Below are 26,130 nucleotides of genomic sequence, written 5' to 3' on the forward strand. Positions count from 1 at the left end.
CCAAGGTCAGGGGGCAGCCTCCCCTGAAGCCGAGCCCACAGCCACCTTCTAGGGGTTGGAGGCGAGGAAGAGACGCATTCATTTTATAGTAAACCAAAAAAAGAAACAAGGTTAAAATGAAGTTTATTTTTTTGATTTTTTTTGTTTTTGTTTTTTTAAATAAAACTGTTTGTGAAACAGCTATTTTATCCCCATGGCAGAGTGACCCCTGAAAGATGCACTAACCCCTTCTTAAGGCCTTAACAAGATTTTTTTTTTGTTTTTTCTTTTTTTAAAACTCAGATATTTAAAAATTATACAATTTACAAAACAAAAAACAACACAAAGAATCGTGTAGCACAGGGCTGACAGGCCCTCTTTTCCTCTATAAAAATGAAATAAAAAACGAAACAGGATAACTGGGTGATCCTGGCCAGCGTGACCCACCGACCCCACAGAGTAATCCTGCGACTGACGTCTCCTGTCCAGCAGCGGAGGCCTCGCCCTCCTCTCGTCCCCGTGGCGCAGGACACAGCTGCCCGGAATGTGCCAGGGACGCCACCCCAAGGCGGTCACCCCTTGACCCTGCCTGGTGGTCCCACAGTTGCTATGCATACTTGGTGAGGCCCGTGGGGTTTGCCAGCCAGTGACCCAGGACCTGGCCATGACCTTGGGGTCTCCGCCAATTTAACCCCCCAAAAAGATAAAAATTTAAAAAATAATAATAAATAAATAGTGTTTCTGGAAATGAAAAAATTTATTTTTGTGTTTAAACATCATTCCCCCACTCTTGAAAACACGGACCTTCCCCACTTCCCTCCCCCCCAAGCCTCCCCAGTTTGAGACAATGAGCAACACGGGGCATCTGATGTGGCTGGCCTGCTCCTTCAGTCCTGGGTGGGGCTCTCTGGACTGGTGTGAGCGGCCACGGGCCAGGCCACACACCCGTCCTTGCGAGATGAGTTTGTTCAGTTCAATTTCACATTTTAATTTCATTGTCATTGGAACAAATTTGGAGTTCTTTAACTAGATAATTTTAAAATAGAATCAAAAGGGATAGCGCACCTTTCATTTAAACAAAGTCTTTCCAGACTAAAAATAGATTTATGTATATATATTTTTTATCCCTCCCTTTTAGTTCCCCCCACCCTTCTCCCACCATCCCCCCTCCCCCCTCCCCCACATTGTCACTATGGAGATTGTGTCCATGGAAACAGCCATTCCAACTTCTTGGGTCTCTTTCCTGTGGTGTCCTGGTTTGGGTGTGATGTAAGAACTGAGGAGGAAGTGCTGGCAGGGCAGGCACGTCAGGGCGGGGATGGGGGGCGGCTGCGCAGGACGACGGTTTCCATTCCATCACGAGTGTCCACCACGTCTCATCTCTACAGTCTCACCTGGAAGAGAGAAGACAGGTGCTGAGCGCAGGCCTGGCGCTCAGCACAGCGGCTGACACCTCTGAGCATATGCCCAACCTGCCTGCCAGGTGGCCTGGGCCTGGTCCGTGGTTCAGGAGGCAACTATGACTGTTGGCTGAGCTGGGGCCCAGGGGACGCTCGGCTGCGGCATGTGCCCCTTCCGGTGCAAGTAAAAGGAACCGAGACTAGGAGTGAATCCCTGCCCCTGCAAAGGCAGGTGGTCCTGGCTCCGGGCCCTAGACCCTCGGCCTGCAGCTGTGCTCAGCATCCCGATAGCCGCACGGTGCGCTGGGTCTGATCTTAGGCCAAAGCCTTCCAGCGGGTCCCCCCTCACCTGAGGGCACTGTCTGCCGTGCACCACGAGCACCCTGCCATTCTGCTGAAGAGACCCCTGCAGCCCACCTCACGACCATGTCAGGTGGCCAGCACCCACTCCCCACGATCTGAGCTGGACGACAGGCCCGGCCCGTTTCTGATGAGGATGGAGGCTCGTGCAGAGCTGGAGAAACCGGCCCCCTGGCTCCTGAAGAGCCGAGGCCCACCGGGTGTCCATGGGACCAAACTTCTCAAGGAGTTCCTTTAAAGACTGTTCAGTAGGGAAAACAAGAAAAAAAAATATATTCTCTGAGCACCTGCTCCGCACCAGACACTGTGCCTGAGGCTCTAGGAGCAGGATTTCTCTCACTCCCATCCTGGAGACGCTGAAGCTCAGAGAGGGGAGACACGTAGCCACAGGCACATGTCTGCTCACAGAGTTGGGACTGGGGCTCCCATCCAGTCCACGCTCCTCTGACGGGCCCCCAGGGACTGTCCTGGAGCCATCACTGAGCTTGACTGCTGTGTGGCCCTGCCCACCTGCAGGGACATGGCGGAAAGGGACGGCTGAGTCTTGCTGCACAGTGGCCCTGTCCACTTACAGGGACGTGGCCACGCTGGGGTAGCGAGCTGTAAGCAGATGCTCTGCCAGCTGCAGCCGGCACAGGCTGAGGGAGCTTGCTGCCAGTTCTGTGCTGAGTTTTCCACAATTCTCTTTAAAAAGCATCTAGACGCTCAGCCGCTGGTGCACAGGGTCTGATCTTAGGCCAGAGCCTTCCAGCAGGTTCCCCCCCCAACCCTCGCACAAACTCACCCCCTTTCCTGCTCCTCTCTGGCTTCGCCTCTGCAGGCCTGCACCTGGGCTGGGCCGACCTGGAGTAGCCAGAACCTAATTCTCACTGCAGGGGAGGGCGTGGAGGGACCTCATTCTGAATCTGCACTGATTCAGGGCACAGGGCACACCGATTCTGGGATGCAGTAATTCCTTAAATGAATACTCCGTGCTGCTAGTGCCAGGCTCTGCACTAGGACGCAATGTGAAAGAGGACAAGGCCCCTGCCCTCACGGAGCTTACAGTCTAGTGGAGATGAAGACCACAAAGGGAGTAAACAAGCACTTCAGGGTTGCAGTGATGTGAAAAGGCCCCTCTAAAGAGGTGGCTAGGAAGAGGAGATGGCACCAGTCACATGAAGGGTGGAAGACACAGGGCTTCAGGCCACCCAGCGCTGCCTTTGTAGGGAAAGCCAGGTGCCAGAAATTGGGATGTCTGTATACCTCACTGTCCCTTCACTGCCATGCTAGGTGCCCAAGGATGGCAGCTCTACCCCAGCGTGGGGCTGTCTCTCTCAACGTTCCCCATCACCGGGGCTTTTGCACAGCCCACCCGGCACACCCTGGGCCTGAGGGAGGAGGCCTGCCTTCACCACAATCTGCTGATACTCAGAATGAGACACGCCTGGGAGAGGGTCCTGCCTCGTGGGAACGGCACACGAGGACAACACCTTAGAGGGACAAGACTGGGCACAGACTCTGAGAGGCAAAGAGTCTAACTTCAGTGGACTTGATGCTCCCCTACTGACGCCCCTTGGAGCAGCAGACTCAGGCCCCTTCCTCAGCCCGTGCCTCAGTTTCTCCTCCTGCAAACACAGCAGCAGTGATGCTGGCCTTGGGAAGTGGAAGCTCATGGTCCCACTCCAGGGTCCAGGGCTATCCAGGGGAAGGGACAGGATGAACACAGTTCTCCAAAGGTGACTCACCCACCAGGCCCAGGCCCACACTCTTCCTTTTTCGCACACACAAGTTGGATTTCCAGGGCAACAACGAAAAGTACCAAATGAGGAATGGCTCTTCCCCTAGCTGGACCTTCATGGCACGGTCCAGGTCCCTATAAGGAGCACCTTTATAAACCCAGCGGACCCAGCAGGGAGCTGCAGAGCCTGCCCAGCGCAGAGACCCAGCGCAAGCCAGGAACACGGAGAAGGGCCGACAGAGGCTGTTCTTCACAAGCCGCCGGGACAGCTACCTTTCCCTGAGGACTGATCAGAGGGAGAGGGCGCACGGTCACCTCTCCCACTCCGCTCAGCTCCCTCCATCCCCAGCCCTGTTCCCTGGAAGAGGGAAGGAGAGTGGTGCTCTGTGAGCCGCTCACCCATACCTAGCAAAAGGCAGACCTGACCCAGACCTAAGAAGTGCTCAGGGAGCCTGCCTGGGCCTGTCAACAGACGGGGCGGCAGGCAGACCCCGCGCTGGCAATCGGCACAGATCTACCGAAGAAATAAGGAGTCCTAGGGCTGGTTCACTTTACTGGAGGAGGAAAACTGTCTCATTCTGAGATCAATGAGATTTTCCCCTCAAGTTACTGTGACTCAAAATAGTTTTAGGTATCCAGAGAAAGGTGGGTACCCCCCAGCTGTAATGGGGTGGGGGCCCACATTGCACCAAGACTCATCAGGGAAGCGCAGCTGCCTGGAGAGCCAGGGCTGCACCCATGTGAGGGTCCCAGGTGGCTGGAGCAAAGCCAGGAGTCCTCCTTTCAAACACGAAGGACCTTTAAAAGAATACCGCTAAGGCTGCCAGTCTGCCCCAACCTGCTTCAGTTTTCCTTTTCTCCACAAGCCATTTTTCACATCCCTTGGTGACTCAGCAAGGGGAGGGATGGAGGCCACGTGTGGCGCAGTGGGGACCTAGCTAACACCTTGCTTCCATGGACAGGGGCCAAGGCAGCCCTGACCACGGTCCCCATACTCACAGGGGGCACTCAGACTCGCCAGACTTTTAAGAATAGGATGAAATCAGATGCTAAAGTCTACTCAATCTCTGTGGGGATTTCCTTCCTTTGTACTTTTGACAAAAGAAACTCTTCAGACTACCTGAGGAGAAAAGAAATCTCAAAGAACAAAACTTGGAGAAGGAAAAGACAAAATAAGCTTTATAGGTATGGAGTAAAGTGAAAAGGCTAAAACAGAGCACAGGCTGAGACCTTCTCAGAGCCCTTTCTGAGCCAGGGGAAGAGCGGCTGAGGGAGATGCAGCCCCACAGAGTGTCCGTCCCAGTAGCCAGGCGTGTCCTGCCTTCAGGACCACCCTCCAGGAGGTCCACTCAGCAGCTCAGCCCCCAAGGGCTGACTTCTGGGACCGTGACCCTGACCCCAACAGGCAGTGGCATTTCTCCACGATCTGGAAGGAGACAGGTAAAGCTCCCACCACCTTCCCACAGACATTCTGGGGAGCTAAGTAAGAAACGGAGCAGCATTTTATCCAGTTGCTGTTTGGAACCCAGCCTTGCTCACATTTGGTTAAGCCTGGAGGTGCAGCTGGGGGCGAGCAGGGGTGACGGGGCGCCTGCCCGCCCGACTCACCTGTGCTTGCTGTACTCTCCATTCCCACGAGCACACTGCCCCCCTCACCCCCGCTCCGACTGTTCTGTGCTGAGGCTGCCTTTGGCGGTCTTGTTCTGCAAGGGCGGGAGAGGGCATGGGAGGGGAGGCTGCCGGCGGCCAAGCCGAGAGGAGACAAGACAGGAGGGACAGAGAGAGAGACAGGGAGCCGGGAGGGTGGAGGCAAGGAGGGGAGTAGCACATGGAAAACGAAAGAGAAAGAAGAGAGTCAGTATTGAATGACAAACAGGAGATTTTCAGACAGGATTTTCTGAGGCAAAATGTGACCATTTAAACAAGGGAAGTTTCAAAAATAAAAACATGTAAATTAAGTAAAAATAAAAATCCTGCGATCTACCTCTGGAAAAAGTTTATAAAGAAAAGCGCAGATAAGCATCTTTCAAGAACATTTCGAGGGCCGGCCTCTCGGGAGGACCTGTTTCTAGTACTTTCTGGCTCTACTTGGAGGTTGTACAGACTGAGGAGCCAACGACCACCAGATGTCAGTGTGCCCTAAGCCTGAGGAGGCAGCATGGGCACTGGGAGACACTGCTCCTCCTCCATGCCCTCCCAGCCTCCGCACGGAGACAGACCACATCTTAAACACATGGAGTAGGGGTGAGGCCCTCAACTGGGAGCCCCTGGGTCGATTCTGCTCAGTTAAAACCTTGATGAGACTGTGAGTTCCCCAAAGCCCTGGAGTCAGCTCTGCTACTTCCAGCCTGGGAAAACGCCTTTGCATATGTGTCAAGCCCTAGAGCCAATCTTACATGCCCACCGTGAACTGGGGTTCCTTAAACCAACATGGACACCAACAGTTTTATGGGGTTTGATCTTCTAATCCCCCCACCCCCGCCACGCGCACATTTTTCCCAGCCCACTCACACCGCGTGGGGTGCTGGCCCATGACGTCGGTCTCCATAAGCACCAACCGCTCCACCTGCCCAGGGCCAGGAGCGGGTCGGCAGCCCAAGACGCTGGTCCTCCAATGTGTTTGGTCTCTTTAGGTCTTACCAGTGAGCCGCCCCGACCCCAGGCCTGCTCTCGGGCCTCTGACTCACCTTGTGCTTGGGGCACCTCAGCGAGAAGTTCTCCTCATGTAGCGAACAATCTACGAGAGAGAGGGGACAGTCAGAGGGAGCCTGTGGGCGCCAGAGCGTCCCCTTTGGAGGTGACAGGCCCCATGTGGTGACTTTTAACAGGACATTAGAGACACCCCAAATAAACTCTGGTACCTCGACAAGATGGAATATCGACAGTCACGTAAAAAAATTAACATTTTAATACTTAACGGTGTGGGGAAACATTTGCGGGGCAACAGTGCTTCAAAAAGCAGGATACACAGGTGTCTATGTACAGCCCTAGCTTTATTAAAGGGTTTCCTAGGCTTAAAAAAAAGACTGAAAGAAAGTCTACCAAAGTACAACCGTTGTTCTCTTTGGGTAGTATCATTACAGGAGATCTCAATTTTCTTTGTATATTCTATATTTCCACGACGACATATTTTAATAACCAGAAACCACCCCCCATTAATGTTGTTAAAGACTTCAATTCTAGGTCAAGCCAAATCCTCCTCCTAAAAACCTGTCAGGGCCACAGACATCTCTTCTGTGCGGAGTGAGCCCAGTGGCCGGCAGAGAGGAGGCTAGGGCAGAGGCCAGTGCCACCTTCGCCCTGCAGCCCAGGTCCCCAGGAGAAGCGCCAACACCAACCTGATAATCCACACTATGTGTTCAGAGAAATGAAAATCCCATGAGGCTGAGATTCAGCCTTGAAGCAGAAATTACTTGCTCTAACGATGAAGACAGTGGTCAGCACAGGAGGCAGACAGACCCTTGCCTTGGGGTGAGAGGCCTGCAGCGCAGGGTGAGACGTGGAGGGTACAGTTCACTGTGTGCCTTGTCTCCTGGGACCGGCAGCCAGGTCGCCGCGTAAATCGGGGTGGCAGAAGGTTAATAAGTATCGATCACATCCCCAGTGTGCTTCCAGCACCTCGGCAGCGGAGCCGTGCGCTCTCCCTTAGTTTTATGACAATATTCAGGTTTAAACTGAGATCCAGGTCAGCAGTGTGATTAGCGACAGGTTTCAAATGAAATGGTCCTAAGCAAGGGAACAGTGGCCTAAATGAATCAAAAAGGACCTTTGATCATTTGGCTCAGCCCCAAGCCCTTGCCAGGGCCCCATTATCCAGGAGTGGGCATAGTCTCTTGGCTCCCAGGGAGTCCCGGCACAAGGACTTAGCAAGTCATCTCCGAGCCTGGGGCCCCTCTCCTGGCAGGCCAATAGCATGGCAGCAAATGAAATGTGTTCATTTAAAACCCACAAGTACAGAGCGTGACCAAGACTCCTGCTGCTCCAATCTGCCAGAAGAGTTTCTGAACAGCAGGAGCCGCGTTCTCCGTACCTGGGCTGGCAGCACCGCCTGCTGACAGAGCCTCTAGTTTGGGCCAAAGGGAAACAGGAGTGTGCTTGGGGGGCTCGGCCCCCTACGCCACAGGGGTTACAGAAACGAGCACAGGCAGCACCCCATCACAAAGGCACAGGTCCCCTCATCACCAGAGAACGGTGACCAGCCGTGAGGGACCATCAGTAAGACACGTCTTAAGTTAGGAACTGGGTTCCCTCCCTCTCAGTTACAAGCAGAAAAGAATCAAACAACCTAAGTACACGCTGAGGGCCCACCTGGAACTAAGGGCAGGGACTTCTGGAAGCAGAGGTCTCCTACACATCTGCCAGAGACAAGGTCCACTTTCGACAACAACTGCCACGCAGGAACACGCGTGGGCCTTATCCACTCTCAACACACCCACAGGCCATCAGGACCTGCGATTCCTGGTCCTGCAGGTCAGCACCACAGAAAGACTTGGAAGGGGTTAAGGAGGCTCTTCTTGGCCACCTCGACCAGTCTCCACAGGGGAAGAGGGGTAAGGAGTATGCTGACACCCCCTCTGGAGACCCTGCACGGGCACCTGACTGACCGCTGCCTTGCCAGCCAACGGCACAGTCTTGAAGCTGTTTTCTGTAGCCGCTGGCCACCGCTGCACCATCCAGGGGGCCCAGCCAGCACCTTCACTCCATGAAGCCAAAGTGAGTGCCTCGCTGGATGTTCACACAAGCCAGAAGGGCTCCTGAGGTGGCCTGGTCAACAAGATGGCTTCAGACAAATACTCATACCCAGAAGAGCACTTCACTCGCTGCTCTGTGGGCCTAAAGGCAGGCGGGCCTTGCTGAGTGCCTTATGACGAGCTCCACAGAGCTGGAGCGCTAGCGCCCCAGCCCAGCCGAGGAGGGACGGAGACCAATTGGGAAGAGACGGGTCTAATCTCTGCTGGAGCTGCCAGGCACCAGTCGATTCACAATCTACCCCTGAGCCAGCCTACCACTTCTGTTGGCAAAATGCAGCGTTGGGATGCGGGTCCCTGGCTGAGGGGGCAGTGGCGGGAGAGGTAGCTCTGGCTTCAGGCAGGGACTCGGGGGAGATTAACCGGGCAGGGCCGCTGCAGGGTCCTGGCTTCTGGCATGCAGGGCTGTGAAGACCACTGCAAGATCAAAGTCTGCAGCAGAGAGTGCCCTGAAAACCCGCTCCGAGGTGGCTGCAGAGGGTCCCATTCCCCACGGTGTTTCTTCACGAGGGTAAAAGAAAAGCCCCCTCCCAGCGAGGTTCTTTATTCACAGTGGAATTCTTAATGAGCCAGCAGACCTCTTGCTTCCCTCTGTGCCAGCTGCTGCAGCTCAGAGCCTTACGTACTTGAAGGCGCCTGTTCGAACCAGTGCCACGCTCTCACAGCTGCACTCCCCCACTGGGGCCACGTCCTGCGCCTGTGACCCAATGCAACGTGCAGTCCAAAAGCTAGCGTGACATCAGAACGCAGGCTCAGCACCAGTCAGGTGGGGAAGCTGCAGGAGCCAAAGATGCTATGAAACAAAGATTGGGTTTCCATGGAGATGTCCCAGGTCATAAAAGTCTTCCCTGAGACATCAATAACTCTTTAAAGGCCTGGGCGGTTGACAGCGAGGCAGGGAGGAAAATGCTAAACTAAACTGTTCCTTACTTCACACAGAACCCAGGCGCCAGAGACAGGCGCTCTTCAACCAGGAACTTGTTTTTTACATAATTTGAAAGAAAGTCATTCAGTGACCTTTTTCCTGGATACAAAGACTCGTGCACAGAAGAGGATTCCTGACGCAGACTGTGGGGAACAAACACCCCCATAGAGCAGTGCAGACCTGAGGCACTGTGACTTGGGTCATCAAAAACAGCCAATACATTCTCAGGACATGGTCACTTACGAGGCCACTCCGGCCTCAGCTCTTCCAACGGAGAAGCAGAGTATGCAGTGGCCTGATAGCGAGGCCAGGGTGCCCAGAGCCCCTTGTGTCTGTCTGCCCCAGGTAGCCTCCTTGCCTGGTACTCAGCCTCCAGTTTTGTTAGACAGAGATGGTACCCACTCACCTGGGCAGGCAGACCAGACAGGTGCCAGCACAGACGTGACAAATACCACTTGCATATTAACATTCTGCTAACCAGGCAGCCTTTGCTTTCTCTGTCTGTAGTCGGTCGGGCATGGCGGTCTGGACAAAACTCCCTTTCCAGAGAACCCCACCAGAACTGCCCGAGCTTCATCGAGGCAGCTCTAAGCCTGTGCTGTCCAGCCGCTAGCCACTCGTGGCCGCTGAAATATAAGTTTACATTGATTTAAATAAAACTAAATTAAACTTTTAGTTTCTCAGCCACACTAGCCACATTTCAAGTGCTCAATGGTCACATCAGGCTGTGCCTGCCATCTCAGAGAGCACAGAAACAGAACTTTCCTGTCACTGCAGAAAGTTCTACTGGGCAGCACCGTCTACTTCCTGTGCAGGAGGCAGGATGTGAGCTGGGAGGAGAGGACAGCCCCCAAGGTGGGCCCTTGCTATGAGCGGGCCCCCAGCACGGCCATGCCCCAGTGTGCACAGAGGAGTATCCTGGTCTCCACCTACCTGCTCACCCCAATTCTGAGCAGAGCCTCCGTTTGGGAGATTTCTTTTCACCCAGCCACCAGCACCACGGCCAATTCTTGCAGCACTCCCCATATAAAACTAACCACAGCCAAGACCTAATACTTAAAAACCATTTAAACTAGAAAAAGAAAACAAAACACCTTGCTGTAACTAGGACATTAGAAAGAAAAGGTGATCAGGTGGCTCGAGAAAGGACTTAACAGCTGGATGCTAGAGGATGCTAGAATCTGCCAGACCACCACGCAGGGTGCAGAAGAGCTCAGACCCAACATGGCAACAAAAGCAGATCCCCACCAAGCAGTGCGGAGTAGGGCAGAGAACTGACAGGACAGGCTGAACCCCAAACTCCTGGAACAAGACACTTCGGGCTCTCTACCTCTTATCCCCCGCCGGTCCCTCTGGTCTAACAGTCCCCCTGGCCGCCAAGCTGCCATTCAGGATGCCTTATTCTCTCCCTCTCTCTCACACACGTGCGCGTTTTTACGAGAATCTAACTTTTTTTGGCACAAGGAATACCCTTCCACACCTCTCCTGTTCTTTTTAGCTGTTCCTCCTACAGAAACTTGGAGAGAAGAGGAGGGAAAGCAAGAAGGTGCAGAGGAGATGTTAAGGGAAGGGAGAATGCGCTCAAGCCAAGGTCAGGGCTGCCGAAACATTGCTGCGTGGGAAGGAAGTTAGGCAAGACCAACTCTAGATTCTTTCCAAGCCTGTCGGCTCCCCGTCCCTGTGCTTTATGCCTCTGTGGGTTTCCGTCATCTGGCCAGCCACGTCCTCTCCCCTCTCCCTGCCATGCCAAATCCAAGTCAAGCCCACCTCCCAGAGACAGCTCCACGGCAGACCCGGGATGCACTCACAGGCAGCACCCACAGTGGCACGCACTGCACTCCCTATCCGTTTCTCTCTCTCCAACCTGACTGCAAGCGTTATGAGATCAGGCGCAGCAAAGGAGACACATCTAATGCTCAAAACTAACTGCTGAAGAAGTCCATCTGCTTAGGAGACTACAGTCTAGAGGAAGAAGGATGATCTTCCCAGGCTGCTGGGGCTGAGGCAGAGCCCAAGGCCTCGGCATCACTCAGTGGACAGTGCTTCTTGGTTAAAAGGGCTTCCTTCTGTCAACAGTTATCACACAGCAGAAACACTGCCCTCATCATCTCAAAAGATGCAGAAAAATGCTGGCCAAAACCTAACACCTCTTCATGAGAAAAACACTCAGGAAACTAGGAATAGAAAGGAACTTCCTCAACTCAGTTAAGACCATCTAAAAACCCCACAAGTAGTATGCGTCATGACCAGGGACAAGGCAGCTCTCTCCACTTCTACTTCACACGGTATGGGAGGTTCTAACCAGGGCACTTAGGCAAGAAAAAGGAATAAAACACATCTAGATTGGAAAGGAAGGTCTGAAACTACCTCTACGTGCAGTTAACACAATCTTACAGATAAAAAACCTAAGGAAATCACTAAAAAACTATCAGAACTAGTCAACGAGTTTAGCAAGGTTGCAGGATACAAGAACAATATACAAAAATCTACTGTATTTCTACACACTCACAATAAACAATTTAAAAATGAAGCTAAGAAAATAATTCCATTTACAACAGCATCTGTGATGGTTAAGATTGTGTGTTAACTCGGCTGGGCCGTGATTCTCCGTGTTTATATGTGCTCACTCCCATGATGGGATCTGTTGTGAGCAGCCAATCAGTTGAATGGGAGTTTCCTTGGGCGTGCGGCCTGCAGGTGAATGTAAGCTGAGGCTCTGGCTTTACATAAAGAACTCTTGCAACTCAATAATAAAAATAAAAATAATCCAGTTAGAAAATGGGCAAAGGATCTGAGCCGACATTTCTCCAAGGATACACAAATAGCCAATAAGCACATAAAAAGATGCTCAACATCACTGGTAATCAGGGAAATGCAAATCAAAGCCATAATGAGATGCCACTTCACACCCACTAGGATGACTACAATAAAAAATGTTGGTGAGGATGTACAGAAATTGGAACCGTCATACACTGCTGATGGGAATGAAAAATGCTGTAGCTACTTTGGAAAACAGTCAGGCAGTTCCTCAAAAGGTTAAACAGAGTTACTATAAAAAAAATACAACCCAGCAATTCCGCTCCCGGGTATATACCCAAGAGAAAGGAAAACACGTCCACACAAACCCTTGTATGTGAAGGTTTGTAGCAATATAATAGTCCCCCACTGCCCCCCGCCAAAGCCTAAATGCCCGTCAATCAATGAATGGATAAACAAATATGATATATATGTATATATCTATACAACGGGATATTATTTAGCAATAAAAAGCAATAAAGTACTGATACATGCTACAGTATGGATTAACGCTGAACATTATACTAAATGAAAGAAGCCAGTCACAAAGACCACGTACTGTATGATTCTATCTACATGAAATATCTGGAACAGGAGAAAACAAAATGTCGATTAGTGGTTGCCCAGGGCTAGGAGAGAGGTGAGGGGGAAAGGGAAGCGACGGCTAATGGGTAGAGGTTCTTGTTTGGGGTGATGGAAATGTTCTAAAATTGACTGTGGTGATGGGTGCAAAATCCTGTGAATATACCAAAAACCACTGAATTGTACACCCTAAATGGGTTAATTGTATGGAATGCAAATTATATCTCAAAGCTGCTATTAAAGAAAAACTCACCCCATTTCATTGCTTTTTATTATCCTTTCTGCATTTCTTTAAAATTTACAAATAGAACTGAGTCAGCAGAGAGAAAAAGAACTACAAAAGGGAAAAAGGGAGAGAAACAATGTGTATGTCTGAACCTTTAGGATGTCTGGACAAGGGTCCACAGTCCCCCCTTACCTGCGTCAATGGCACACGGGTAATGGTATCGGAAGGAGCAGCCTTTGTTGTAGCAGCCCAAGGTGGCGCCTGCCTCCTGGCAGTGGGAACATTTCTGAAAGGAAGGAAGAAGTCAGGTATGTCAGCATCCCAGACTCATCCCTCTCCTCTGGGCTTTTCCAAGACCCCATTAGTTAGACCCCAACACATGTCTCTGTGGTTTCAGAAGTTTGTGGTGGCAGAGAAGACTGGTTGATTTCTAACCTCTATTCACTGACCACACCATAGAAGACCACACCCAGCTCCATGGGAGAAAGACCTGGCGATCTGCTTCCATAGACATTACAGCCTTGGAAACCCTAGGAGCAGGTCTGCTCTAGTACATGGGGTTCTGCTGGTTGGAATCAACTCAACGACAACTGGTTCAGGCTTGGACTGGTTCTTCCCTTATATTGTCCATGTCCTCAGAGAGGGGCATCAGGATGGGGTTGGTCAGTGAGGGGGACAATGAAGTGGAGTGGGGGCTCTTACCCCCTGTCTCTGAGCATTGGTGAGCAAAGCGGAGTGAGGGTACCAGGCCATCCCCAAGACGCCCCCTTCAGCAAAGAATGAGTGCCTACCCAAGGTGCACTCCGGCCACAGGTGCCAGGCCCACCACTGGGGAGGAGCTGAGGCATGGTGCTGAGAAGTGTGGAATGAAGGGAGGCCCCAAGGGCTGCCCAGACCCAGGAGAGGGTCCTAGCCCAGCCTGGGGGCTGGGGGGCCATCCTGGAGAGATGACCATCAGACTGGGTGGTGCTCTGTGTTTTAAATTACCACTCTTCAGCGTCCCCCTTCCTGCAATTATAAAAGTGAAACATGTTCACTGTAGAAATTCTAGAAACCACAGGGAAGGAGAAAGAAGAAAGTTGAACTTGCCTGCAGTTCTGCTGCCCTGAGATCCCGGCTGTGAGCATTTTGGTCTCTTTCGTTCCCTTTCTTTCCCCAGCTGAACTATGAAAGAAGAGGAGGTGGCCACCAGGTGATGTGCGGGCGAGGGGAGGGGTTCTAAGCACAAGAAAGAGCTTGGATGAAGCTCCTGAAGTGGAGGTAGGGGGCTGAGGAGCTGAGGAGGAACTGAAAGGAAGGGTTTGTAGAGGGGAAGAGCCCAGGGCAGGGGGAGTCCCAAGAGGTGGGTGGGTGGGGTTGGGGCATGGAGGGTGGCACATTGTCCTGGAAACTCCGGAAGCCCCTGTGGGCTTTTAAATTGAGAAGTGACATGATCATGTTTACATGTTCCTTGGATGTCCAAACCCTTTCCTTAATGCCTTAGCGAAGGAGTCCTAGTGACACAGTGCTTAAGTGCTCGGCTGCTAACTGAAAGGTCGGTGGTTCAAACCTACCAGCAGCTCTGCAGGAAAGAGATGTGTGTGATGGTTAAGATGGTGTGTCAACTTGGCTGGGCCATGATTTTCAGTGTTTATAAGTGATCACTCCCATGATGGCATCTGCTGTGAGTAGCCAATCAGTTTAAGGGCAGTTTCCTTGGGTGTGTGGTCTGCATCTGAATATAAGCAGAGATTCTGGCTTTTTGCTCACTCTGGATCCTGTAGCTCGCTCCTGTTTATCTGACCTCTGGCTCTTGGGACTTGATCTTGCAGCTTATCTGCCAAATTTGGGATTCATCGATCTTCACAGCCTGTGAGCAAGAGCCCTGCTCTCTGACCTGTCGATCTTGGGTTCACCAGCCCCTGCAGCTACATGAATCAGGAGAAGCCTCTGTCCTGATCCACAGGCTTGGGACATTCCATCCTCTACAATGGCACGAGCCGTTCCCTGGATATAAATCTCTCTGTATAAATTTATACGCTTTACTAGATTTGCTTCTCTAGAGAACCCAGCCTAACACAGTGTGGCAATTTGCTCCTGTAAAGATTACAGTCTAGAAAACCCTATGGGCAGTTCTACTCTGTGATGTGGGGTTGCTGTGAGTTGGAATCAAATGAATGGGACCCAACAACCATAACAAGCCTTAGTCATTCTGTGGGATTTGTGCACCTGCCCCTCCCCACTTCAGCTTCCTTTTAAAATAGAAATGCTTCAGGCTGTCAACACAACTCCCTCCGAGGAGGACTTGCCAGGTCACTTTTATCCTGACTTCTTTTAGATCTCCACCTCCCAGAAGATCCTGTACCCTCTGGCAATAATCACTCAATGGCCCTTTGTCTGCACCTCCCTCCTCTCCCACGTCCTCCCTCCATTGGCTTTTGCTCCATCAGTCACTCTCCCTGTGCCTGCCAGAGGAAGTTCACAAAGACCCTGTTGGCTGAGCTGTGCTTCTGCTGTTTCTGGCCTTGACCCTGCAGATCCCTCCCTCCTTGACTTTCCCTCTGGATTCCTCAGCTCTGCAGCCTGCACTTTCCTCTGGCTTTCCTTACACAGTCCACTTCTTTAGGGTGGGTGCTTGTTCCTTGTAACTTGTCGCATGGCTCCCACTCATGGTGACTTTGCTTGCATCAGAACAAAACATTGCCTGGTCCTGTGCTATTCTCATGATGATTAGTATGTTTGAGCCCATTGTGTGGCTACTGTGGCAGTCCGTCTCACCGAGGGTTTCCCTTTTGTTCACAGACCCTCTGCAGATAGCCCCCAACTTACAACGGGTTCCATTCTGACTGCTCCATTGTAAGCCGGTTCTGACATAAGTCAAATAGCTCATTTTTTTTTTTTAGTTTTCATTACTATTGCCTTTTATTATAGTATCTTTATAAATCTGATCTTTATTTGTCTTCGGGGGTTGGAAACATTACATATGAAATTACAGATATATTTTAATACGTACATACATATGTTAAAAAAATACAGAAATCATAAAAATTTACTCCAGTGATGAAGAAGAGTTGGTAGACACTGGCACATTGTCATTTGTGGTAATAACTCTACTTGTGGAAGGTTCTAGATTATCCCTGGGAATGGAGATGACTTTTCTGGTCAGAAAATTGGTGAGAGTTGTCTATAAGGTCCTTCTCTCTTTTTCTTCGTCTATTTCACGGTAGCATCTTACCGGCCTATCGACTTTAGCAAAGCAATCAGAGTTTGGGTCCATGTTTTCAAGCTACTGAAGCTCCTGGTTTAGTTTAGAAAAAGCTCCAGTTGATACTTTCGCCGTAAATTTTTTTGACAACTTCTTTCCTTCCTCTTACTCATTATTTCTTTCCTCTTCAAAATCCACCAAGTCCTCACCTGTCAATTCCCCTTCTTTATGATCTGTGAGCTGCCCTACACTGGTGATATCAAGTTCTAAACTCAGTGTTCTTGCCATATGGACAGTTTTTCCACCCATCCCTTCCACCATATTATCCTGATCAAATGCTTGGAGCATGTTCACATAACTCAGTAATGTTTTCCAGATCCCCTGCCTGCTTTTTCCTGTAACTTCCTCCCAGGAAGATGCAATGTTGCAGCTACACTGATGGTCAAAAGTGTGATTCGTCATGACTTGAATACATCGTAAGTCGGGGACTACCTCTACTTTACCAACCATGATCCTTCTCTAGCAATTGGTCTTTCCAGATAACTTGTCCAAAGTAAGCAAGACAAAGTCTCACCATCCTCATGTCTAAGAAATATCCTGGTTGTATTCCTTCTAAGATGGATTTGTTGGTTCTTTTGGCAGTCCATGGCATATTCAGTATTCTTCACGAACACCACAGTTTGAACCCTATGTATCACAACAGGATATTGCTTCCTTAGCTCTACCCACACCCTCACCTGCCCCAGGTGAGTTCAGTCACACCCCACAGACCTCTAACATAAGGTGGCTCCCCTGTGCTTCAAACCACTGGCATACACCCACGAGACGTAGGCAACTGGATTTGTCAGAGACTGGGAGAGGGGACAAGAAAGAGCCTCATAGAGAAGATAGCCTATGACTTTGAGCTTGACAGACATGTAGGATGTCCCCAGACGGAGAGGACGTCTTCCAGGCCAAGGGTGCAGCAGGAGCGAAGATTCAGAGGCTGGCTTCCTCAGGGATTGGGAGTTACCCAGCACGGCCCCAAAGTGGAGTTCCAGGGTGGGGCCAGGGGCCAGGGGCCAGGGAGAGAAGGGCAGCTGAGCACCAGTAGGAAGGAAGGGTCTTATCTAAATGTACCTGCAGGGCCAGCGGACAGCAGTGAGGTTGTGTGCAATTGTGTTCTGTGGACTCCTTGGTGATTGTTCTTATTGTAATATGGTGGCATTGGACCTTGCCGAACTTTAGGAGGAGGAATGAGAAGAATCATTGGCCCAAAGCTGATTCCTATGAGGTGGAGGTCAGACATACCTCCACCCTCCAACCTTTTTACCAATTCTGACACCAGCTGTCCCTCCCACGCACTCTCTATTTCTCTGCTGGGTTTGATTAATTCGTTCTAATGGCTACACAGAACTCACAGACCATGCATACAATTATGGGGCTTACTAGGGAAGTAACAGTTTGCAATTCAGGATCAGGATCAACTTGAAAGTAAAGGGATATAGGATACACTTCGTCAGTCAGGACAGCTTCCAACCAAGACAGCTTTCAGCAAATTCTTGGCCATGCTAGCCAGCAGGCTGTGATCCGGCTTCTGTCACCAGCTCTTGCTAGGGCCTGGCTTCTACTACCACTCGGGCAAGCATTACAGCTCTTTAGCTTCGCAAAGTGCCTAGAGGTATTCAACTCTGTCAGCAAGTCTCCTGCCCGAAGGCACTCAGCTTTTTTGCTCCATGGGTTGGAAAGCCCACTGCACAGCCCACTGCAGCTGTCTAGTGCTGGCCTCCTGCCACATGTGCTGTCTCCTGGGTCTAGGAGGTTCTCAGTGCAGGAACCCTGGGTCCAAAGGACACGCTCTGCTCCAGGCTCTTCCTCTTGATAGTAGTGAGGTCCCCCTGAACCTCTGTGGGATTGGCTCTTTTATAAGCCTACTCCTCCCACCAAGACCACAAACTGACCGATCCCCTTGGTAGGCCACACGCACCTTATATGCATAGTAAACCGTCCAATCCCTTTGCAAGATTGTGGTCTAGCAAATCATCTTGGCAGAACTACAAATCCAGGGCCAGAAAGGCCACATATAAAGAGAAACCCATTGCACTGCATGTATACACGTTGTCTCTGGATTCCCTCAGGCCTTAGGATAAGGTCCAAGAAAGGGGGTTGCCAACTCAAAAGGTGGCATGTTTTGATGCATTTGAACTGTGGTGTTGGCGAAGAATATTGAATATGCTGTGGACTGCCAGAAGAATGAACAAATCTGTCTTAGAAGAAATGTTCCTTAGAAGTGAGAATGGCAAGATTTCATCTTGCTTACTTTGGACACATCATCAAGAAAGACCAATCACTAGAAAAGGACATCATGTTTGGTAAAGTAGAGGGTCAGTGAAAATGAGGGAAACCTTCAATGAGATGTATTGACACAGTAGCCTCAACAATGGTCTCAAACATATCAAAGATCGTGGAGATGTCACAAGACTGGGCAACGTTTCATTCTGTTACACATAAGTTTGCCATGTGTCGGAACTGATTCCATGGCAACTAACAATAAGCATGTTTTGAATTTTCTTACATGTTGCCAAGAGGTCTTCAGAGGTGTGTCCATAAACCCTATGACCAGCCTGTAAGCTAGTGCCTCCCTGACCATAGGAGAACTGGACCATCTGATGAAAGACTAACCCTGTTGTTGAGCCTGGGCTGCCCTCGGTGACACCCCACCACTGCTCGTCAGCAGCAAGCAAGATCTGGCCCAGAGCCTCACAGGGGCTCTGGCTTCTGCCCTCCTCTTTCTCATCCACAGCCCCACGCAGTCCTCAGGCAAGAGAGGAACAGATACCACACCAGGCCCACCACACGCCCCTTTCCACTTTTCCAGGCTCCCTGCGCAACTTTCAATTCCCCAACGCCCAGGCACGACTCATCAGTTAGACCCTGGAGGCCAAGAACAGCCAGGTCCTGCAGCCCCTACTCCATGCCAGCCCTCCTGCTGGACACGGCTGGGAGGGGTGACTCTGGCCTGGCCCTGCCTTCCAGGAACTCACATTCTGGCAAAGGCAGTGTCAGGGCTATGTCTTGGGTGTGTTCAGGGGGCAGGAGTCACTGTTGCCTGCAGTGGGGACGCTGTGGTGAGATCCTGGACCTTTGAGGATCTTGAGTCCTGGGGGTGGCTAGAGAAGACAATGGCAGCAGGGGCCAGAGGGGCCGGGTGGGCCAGGTACACACTCACCCTGCCCTGGGGAGTTAGGCCCTGAGTCCTGTAAGTCACTGTGTCCTTCTCACCCCGACCTGAGGGCCGATACCTCTGAGGGTCTCAGGGTGGCTAGCCTTGAGGCCATTGGTGGTACTAGATGTGCCTCCCTGCTGTTGCTGCAGAAGGAGGGTGCTAAGCTCCAGGGCACGGTGAGGAAGCGGAAGAGCGGAGCGGTTGGGCTAACCAAGCTCTTCTAGGATCAGCCCAGGCGCAAACCCAGAAACACTGCCTACTGACCTCACGTCCACTCCCTCGCCCCCCTACCCCAGTGCTGCGCCTACACTCCCACGAACATGTCCCCCACCTAAACCCACAGCATGTGGTCGGTCAGATTCTGTTTCTGGTCCACGTTCACTGAGCACTCCTGCACCAGGAGTACTGCCTAGACCTTCTGTCTCCTCCTCTCTGGAAGTTCGCTGTCCGGGTGGGAGGCAGACAGGGAAGACAGAAGTAGCCTCACGGGAAAACGTCCCCTAATCGGTGTGCCCACAGACCACACGCAGTGTTCGCAGCCCAAGCTGGGAGCCCAGCAAATAAAGAAATGGCAGCATACGCATTGAATGGCACCCTCCACAACAAGGATCACCACGTGTTTTCTGTAAAGGGCTGAGGAGTAAATATTTTAGGCTTGGCAGGCCAGGGGTCTTTGAAACAATTGCCCCAATCTGCCATAGACAATATGTGAACAATGAGAGTGGCTGGGTTGCAATAAAACTTTATTTATAGACATGGAATTTGTAATTTTGTACAATTTTCACATGTCATGGAATTTTCTTTTGATTTTTTCAACCATTAAAAGTCAAAAAACCAGGCTTAGCTCACAGGCCATACAAAAACAGGCGGTGGCCTGGATTTGGCCCACGGGCCGTGATTTGAGACCCCTGGTCTATAGCAACAAAAAGTAAGCAAACTACAGCTGCATCGTTGACTAAAACCAACCAGCTGCCGTCGTGATTTTCTGACTCACGGCGACCGCATGTGTGTCAGAGTAAAACTGTGCTCCACAGAGTTTTCCATGGCTGAATTTTCAGAAATATTTACCGCCAGGCCTTTCTTCCAAGGTGCCTCAGGGTGACCTCCAATCGTCAGCTGAGGGCATTAACCGTTTGCACCTCCCAGGGACTCCCACCATCGACTAGATATATCTTAAAAGAGCTAATGTTTCGTGAAAAAAGCAGGTCGCAAGAGAATACATACAGTGTCATTCAGACTATATAAAGTTCAAAACCCGGCAAAACTAGTCTGTATAGTTTAGGGATAAGTAATAAATGATGAAACTAAAAAGACATACCAGGAAGCTAGTGTCCTAAAAGTCAGAAGGGTGGTCCCTCTGAGGGGAGGAAGGGCTGTCTTTGGCGTGAGGGAAGGCGGCTCTGTGGCACTGGCAAGTTTCTCTTTCTGACCCAGGTGGTGGTTCCACAGACTTTGTTTTATAGTATTTATTACACAACACTGTACTTTTCTGTGTCTGTATTATATCTCACGCCACCATCCGTCTGTGAGTTTGTTGTACTGTGGTGGCTTGCCTGTTATTGTGACGCTGGAAGCTATGTCACCATATTCCAAATATCAGCAGGGTCACCCATGGTAGACAGGTTTCAGCAGAGTGTCTAGACTAAGACAGAGTAGGAAGAAAGGCCTGGCCATCTACTTCTGAAGATGAGCTGAGGAAAACAGAACATTGTCTAATTTGTTTGCTTTGGACAGGTCACGTCATCAGGAGGGATCAGTCACTAGAAGATGACATGGTGTTTGGTGAAGGAAGGCCAGCGAGGGCGGGGGAGACCCTTGTTGAGATGCACTGGTACCATAGATGTAATGATGGTCTCAGACATGCTGGCGATCATGAAGATGACTCAAGACTGGGCAACACTTTGTTCCGTTGTACAAGGATCGCTATGAGCCGGAGCCGACTTGACGGCCCTATCTATTTCTCTACCTTTTATATCTCACAATTAGAAAAGAGAAAGCAATGATGATATAACCTATGGGACCAGCGCCTGAACCCCTCCCTACCTGACAGGTATTTATAATCCACTCAGAAAGGTTTCATATCCCACTGCTTGGTCCATCAGAACCTCTCACTGTCCACTCCCCGCTCTGTTTTCCTGCCTTCCACCGTTATTCATGCTGGACCTGCCCGTACCCTCCAGCTCTGGCCTCCTCCCCCGCGCACGTAGTTGGCTCTTTACCAGGACTAGACAAAGATGAAAAGCAGGGGCCGATGGTGACAGAGGCCGGAGCTGCAGAAGAGAGGCAGGAAAAGGCAGTGGCTGTTGACCGTCCTTAAGGTGACAAAGGAAGCAGTGAGTGGCACCTGAGCCCAGAGAAGTGGGGAGGGCAAGCCAACCTGGTCAGTAACTTACCCCCAGCCATGTTCTGGGCCAAGTCTCATGGTCTCCATGAGACTGAGAGTAGGGCTGTGGCCTGTTCCCTCCCTGTCCCCCCAATGCCTAGAGCTGGTCCTCCCCAAGGATATCTGAGAAATAAATACAGCCAAGAGGCTGGAAAGGCCCAGAAGAGAAAGGGAACTGACGTTTGATGAGGGAACTGAGGCTCAGAAAGGTTATGTAACTTGCCCAAGGTCACACAGCATTCAAGAGAAGGAGGCTGGACTCAAACTCAGGTCTGTCTGGTCCCAAAGCCCTTGGGAGTGACTGAGGCCTGGTGGAAGTAGGGTGAGACAGGTGCCGTGGGCTTGGATGGCTTGCCTTTTATGGGAGAGCAGCTGCCCATGAGACTATCAGTGCCTTTGGGACCTCTGAAAAAAGTGGAGTTTGTAGAGAGCTCAGGAGACCAGGAGAAGGAGGAGGAGGGCTGGGAGCAAGCGAGGTCCTGGGGCTCAATCCCAGAGTGGGCTGGAGAACAGCAGAAAGTACGGGGTGACTCCAAAGGAGAGCCAGTGGGTGTTGTCAAGGTTCAGAGCAGATCTGAGCAAATTTCACATTTTGATTGGCTTTACTAGGCTGGCAGGTGGCTGATATTCATTGAGCACTAAGCACAGAGCCAGCACTACGTCCTCAGGACGTCCTGCGAGGCAGGCATTGTCATTGTACCCATTGAATAGATGAGGCAACTGAGGCACAGCTACATTAAGTGACATGCCCAGGGCCCCAAGGTGAGCAACAGAGCTCAGATTCAAGCCCAGGCTGAACGCTCCTGGCCTGCACCCTTAACCCCAGATCATACATGGTTCAGGGACACCACACAGACACGGTGACCCTGGACCTCAGTGAGGACTCTGCCTCTGAGATTCCCTGAGGACACAGCTCAGAGCAACAGTTGTGTCTGGTGCTGGCAGGCGGAGAGGACGTGGCTGCACCACGGCTGATGATGGCTGAAGTCAGGGGGGGTTTGGAGGCTGTGGAGGAAGTGGGATTCCTGCCATTAAACCCCTGGAAGCTCAGGGAAAAGAGAATGGGGAAGGGGCACGCAGCGATAGAGAAACAAAGCCGGACCCCCAGCCCCCCAGTAGGACCAGGAAATAAAGGGGCCTGTCTGCCGCTCTCCAGGGTTCCACGAGACCCATGTGGGTTTTCACCTCTTATGAAAGAGCCCAAGGAACTTCTCTTTTGTAAAACCACTTTTGGCAATAGGGGAAAAGGTTGTTTCTCTTTGCAGTGGAGGCTGTTACAAAACAGCTTGTGGGCTGCCGGCGCCCCACAAAGCCTCTTCTCCTTAGTTTCTGGCAGAGGCAGGTTAACTAATAAGCAAAGTAAGCACCGGCTTACTTGTGCTTACTTACTAATCCATAGTGAACAATTTCAAGTGGGTTTCACATCTTTGATTTGATGGAAAGCGTGTGAAACTGTTCACTACAGGTTGGTGAGTAAGCACAAGTAAGCCCGTGCTTACCTTGCTTGCTGTACCCCGTTCCCTGTCAGGGACTGTACATTTGAGGAGGCTTTGGTTTTGTAGGAAGACGCTGTGGGATTGGGAGAGAGACAGATGCCAGCCTAGAAGCAGAATCTTTGAGGTGGTGAAAAAATGTGAAATTGTTCACTACAGATTAGTAAGGGATCACAGGTAAGCCCTGGCGGCGTGGTGGTGACGAGCTCACCGGCTAACCAAAATGTTGGCAGTTCGAATCCACCAGGCGCTCCTTGGAAACCCTATGGGGCAGTTCTACTCTCTCCTATAGGGTTGCTATGAATTGGAATTCACCCGATGGCAACGGGGTTTTTACCTTACTTACGGAAGACTCTGACACAGGTTACCCGGATGTACCTGGTTTCCTCTTGGGGAGGAGGACCACACAGAGAGAAATGACGGGAACTTGGGGAAATGAGGTTAAAGATAGCCAAGGGTGAGGTCAGGGGCGTTGTCACCAACAAGCCATACATCTGGGGGCCGTCACTGGCGGGGTGGAGAAAGGGACACAGGATGAAATGGACGCACTCACAAAGGGCCTGTGGTGGGGACAGGTTAGCGTGTGCCCCCCAGGGGGTGACACTTTTCTGTGAAAAACGATCTTTGCAAAGAGAGTTGAGGAGGAGCCCCCAAGCCCATCAGCTGAGGCCCTGGCTCCAGGCTCGGGCCGACCTGGGTCTGAACCTGCGTCTGCTCACCCCATAGGCCTTGGGAAAGTCACTTGGGATCCTTGGCCTCAATTTTCCTGTCCTCAAAGTAGTGCTAATGAGGATACTGCATACCCTGAGGGGGGCTACAAGGGTGGGCTGAGTGAGTGGGAAGCACCGAGCACCGTGAAACCAGTTAAAACCAGTTGCCATCCAGTTGGCTCCGACTCATGACTCACGGCGACCCCATGTGTGTCAGAACAGAACTGTGCTCCATAGGGTTTTCAGTGGCTGGTTTTTCAGAAATAGGCCACCAGGCCTTTCTCCCAAGGCACCTCTGTGTGGACTTGAACCACTAACCTTTTGGTTAGCAGCCAATCATATTCACTGTCTGCACCACCCGGAGACATCTAGCATAGTGTAAGTGCCCCACAGAGGTGAGTTTGTGACAATGATAATAATTGTCATTACTTATGGTATAAACGAAAGGCAAGGGGTGAAGTCAAATGGGGAAAGTTGAAGTGAATGTGAAAGACTGGAGCCTAGCCTCCACCCTGGAATGGAAGAGGCTGGCAGATGCCCAGGCCAGGGAGGGACAGAGAGCAAGAACCTACTCAGCAGTGCCCCCAGTGAGACTGGGCAGAAGGGAGCACTCCTGGGGGCTCTCTGACCTGGGTGAACTCGCCCAAGGACCAGGATCCAGGCCACCTGGCAACTGAGGTTTTCTGGGGTCAGAAAGGGGGATCAGTATGGACCCCTGAAAACACGTATCTTCTGTGATAAGGACCTGGCCTCTGGTTGTACTTCAGGAAGCAGGGGTGCCACCCTCTCTGATGACAGTGACAGTCTTGTATCCCCAGGGTACAGTGCTCTGTGGCTGGCTGCTGGCCTCCCTGCCTCTCCATGGTGAACCCCAGCAGGAATACCAAAGATGGCTCTGCCACAGTTTCAACTCCGAGAACTACCTGTCCCCCCCACCCCCCCAGTTCCGCTGCAGTGGCATTCGTGGCTGATTGCTTGGGTGGCGGGCTGTCTGTCCCCACTAACCCCTGGTCCCTCTGGCCACAGGAACACCCACCTACCTCCTTCGAGTACCTGAGAGGTCGGGCTGTGCCTGGAAGGAGGCTATTAACATAGCACTGTGGGGTGAGGACTGCTCCCGCCCCTCCCAAAGCCACCTTGGCAAGGCATTAGCTAAACATCTTCTGGGTCTCTGAAGGTTTCCCCTGTGAAGTCTGTGATGTTCAAACAGCAGCCAGCAAGTCCCCAGAGACAGGTCCCAGGAATTAGCCACGTAGCTGTGTGATGTGCCAAGTGAGAGGACGTGCGAAGGAGACAGACATACCTCCCATCTGCAGGGTCCAGGAGAACAGGAGCAAACCCAGGAGCCCGGAGGTCATGAGTGGGCCGCGTGGGCACCGGGGGTCCAGGGCGGACCCACCGCCACAGAGGCCAGGTCTCTTCGTGGGGAAGGCTGGGGTCCCTGTCCCTCCTTCCTCTTTTGTTCCTGGAAAGGACAGCCCGCTGGCAGCAGCAGTTCCCCTTCTGGCGCGCCAGGCTCCTCCCCGGCGCCCTGATGCTTCCTCAGGCCTCCCTCAGTCTCCTATACTCACCCCGGGTTTTCAGCTCTAAGCCTGACTGCAGCACCCTGGCTGGGCGGGCGGGCACATGAGGAATCAGGGCCCAGGCTTGTCCAGGCCACACAGCCGGGAGGAGAGCTGGGCTGGGCCCAGGGCCTCCAGAAGCCAGAGCCCTCTCCGCCCTCCTGGGAGCATTTGTGGAGGTAGCCGGCCCAGAGTGCTTCAAGTGACAGAGAAGAGAAGGCCACAGAGCTCCCAGGAGTAACTCAAGGCTCAGTTAAGTGCCTAGCTTCTGAAACCCTTTGAAGACAAAGACCACATTCACCCAAACTTCCCCTCCAAGAGATTCCAGGACCCTTTGATAATGCGCTTATCAAAGAGGAGGGGGTGGGGGTCGAAGTGGTTAGGGGAATAGGGGAAGAGGCAGGCTGTCAGGGGAAGGGGCAGGGTCTACACTTCTCAACTCCTGAGAATGTCCGACGCCTCTTGGTGGCAGCTGCCTGGCATTAGCCAGCAAGGGCCACCATGGGCCCTGCCACAGAGTCTCAGGGACACCGCCACCCACCACCGCAAATGCCACTCCTTCCTGTGGCTTCCCTAAACCTTCACCCCTCCACCCAGTGAGACACACAAATGCTTCCCCATCTGGCTCCGCGTGGCAGCCCCCACCACGCAGGCGTTTAATTGTTCAATGCCGGCCCCTGTCTCCCACAAGGCGGGGGCTCTCACCCTCAGTACCATCCGGCCCAGCACCAGGCCAAGCAGAGAGTTTAGCTGGAGGGGGTGTGGGGACCGATGTGCTTGAAGGAAGAGGGGCTGAGGGGCTGTGTGGGAGGGTCTGGCACCCCAACATGCAGAGGGAGCAGGAGGAAGCAGATGCT

General features: G+C 51.9%; 1 long non-coding RNA gene across 1 annotated transcript; it reads right to left on the bottom strand.

The window, feature by feature from the left end:
- Nucleotides 1–1,152: 1,152 nt before the first annotated feature.
- Nucleotides 1,153–25,184, bottom strand: LOC126076113 (uncharacterized). The gene is made up of 4 exons (XR_007517427.1): nucleotides 25,015–25,184; nucleotides 12,929–13,022; nucleotides 6,147–6,196; nucleotides 1,153–1,373 (listed from the first exon to the last, which is right to left on the bottom strand). It is a non-coding gene; the product is annotated as an uncharacterized LOC126076113 (long non-coding RNA).
- Nucleotides 25,185–26,130: the final 946 nt, after the last annotated feature.

Source organism: Elephas maximus, chromosome 4 (genome assembly GCF_024166365.1).
Source record: "Elephas maximus indicus isolate mEleMax1 chromosome 4, mEleMax1 primary haplotype, whole genome shotgun sequence".
Lineage (NCBI taxonomy): Eukaryota > Metazoa > Chordata > Mammalia > Proboscidea > Elephantidae > Elephas > Elephas maximus.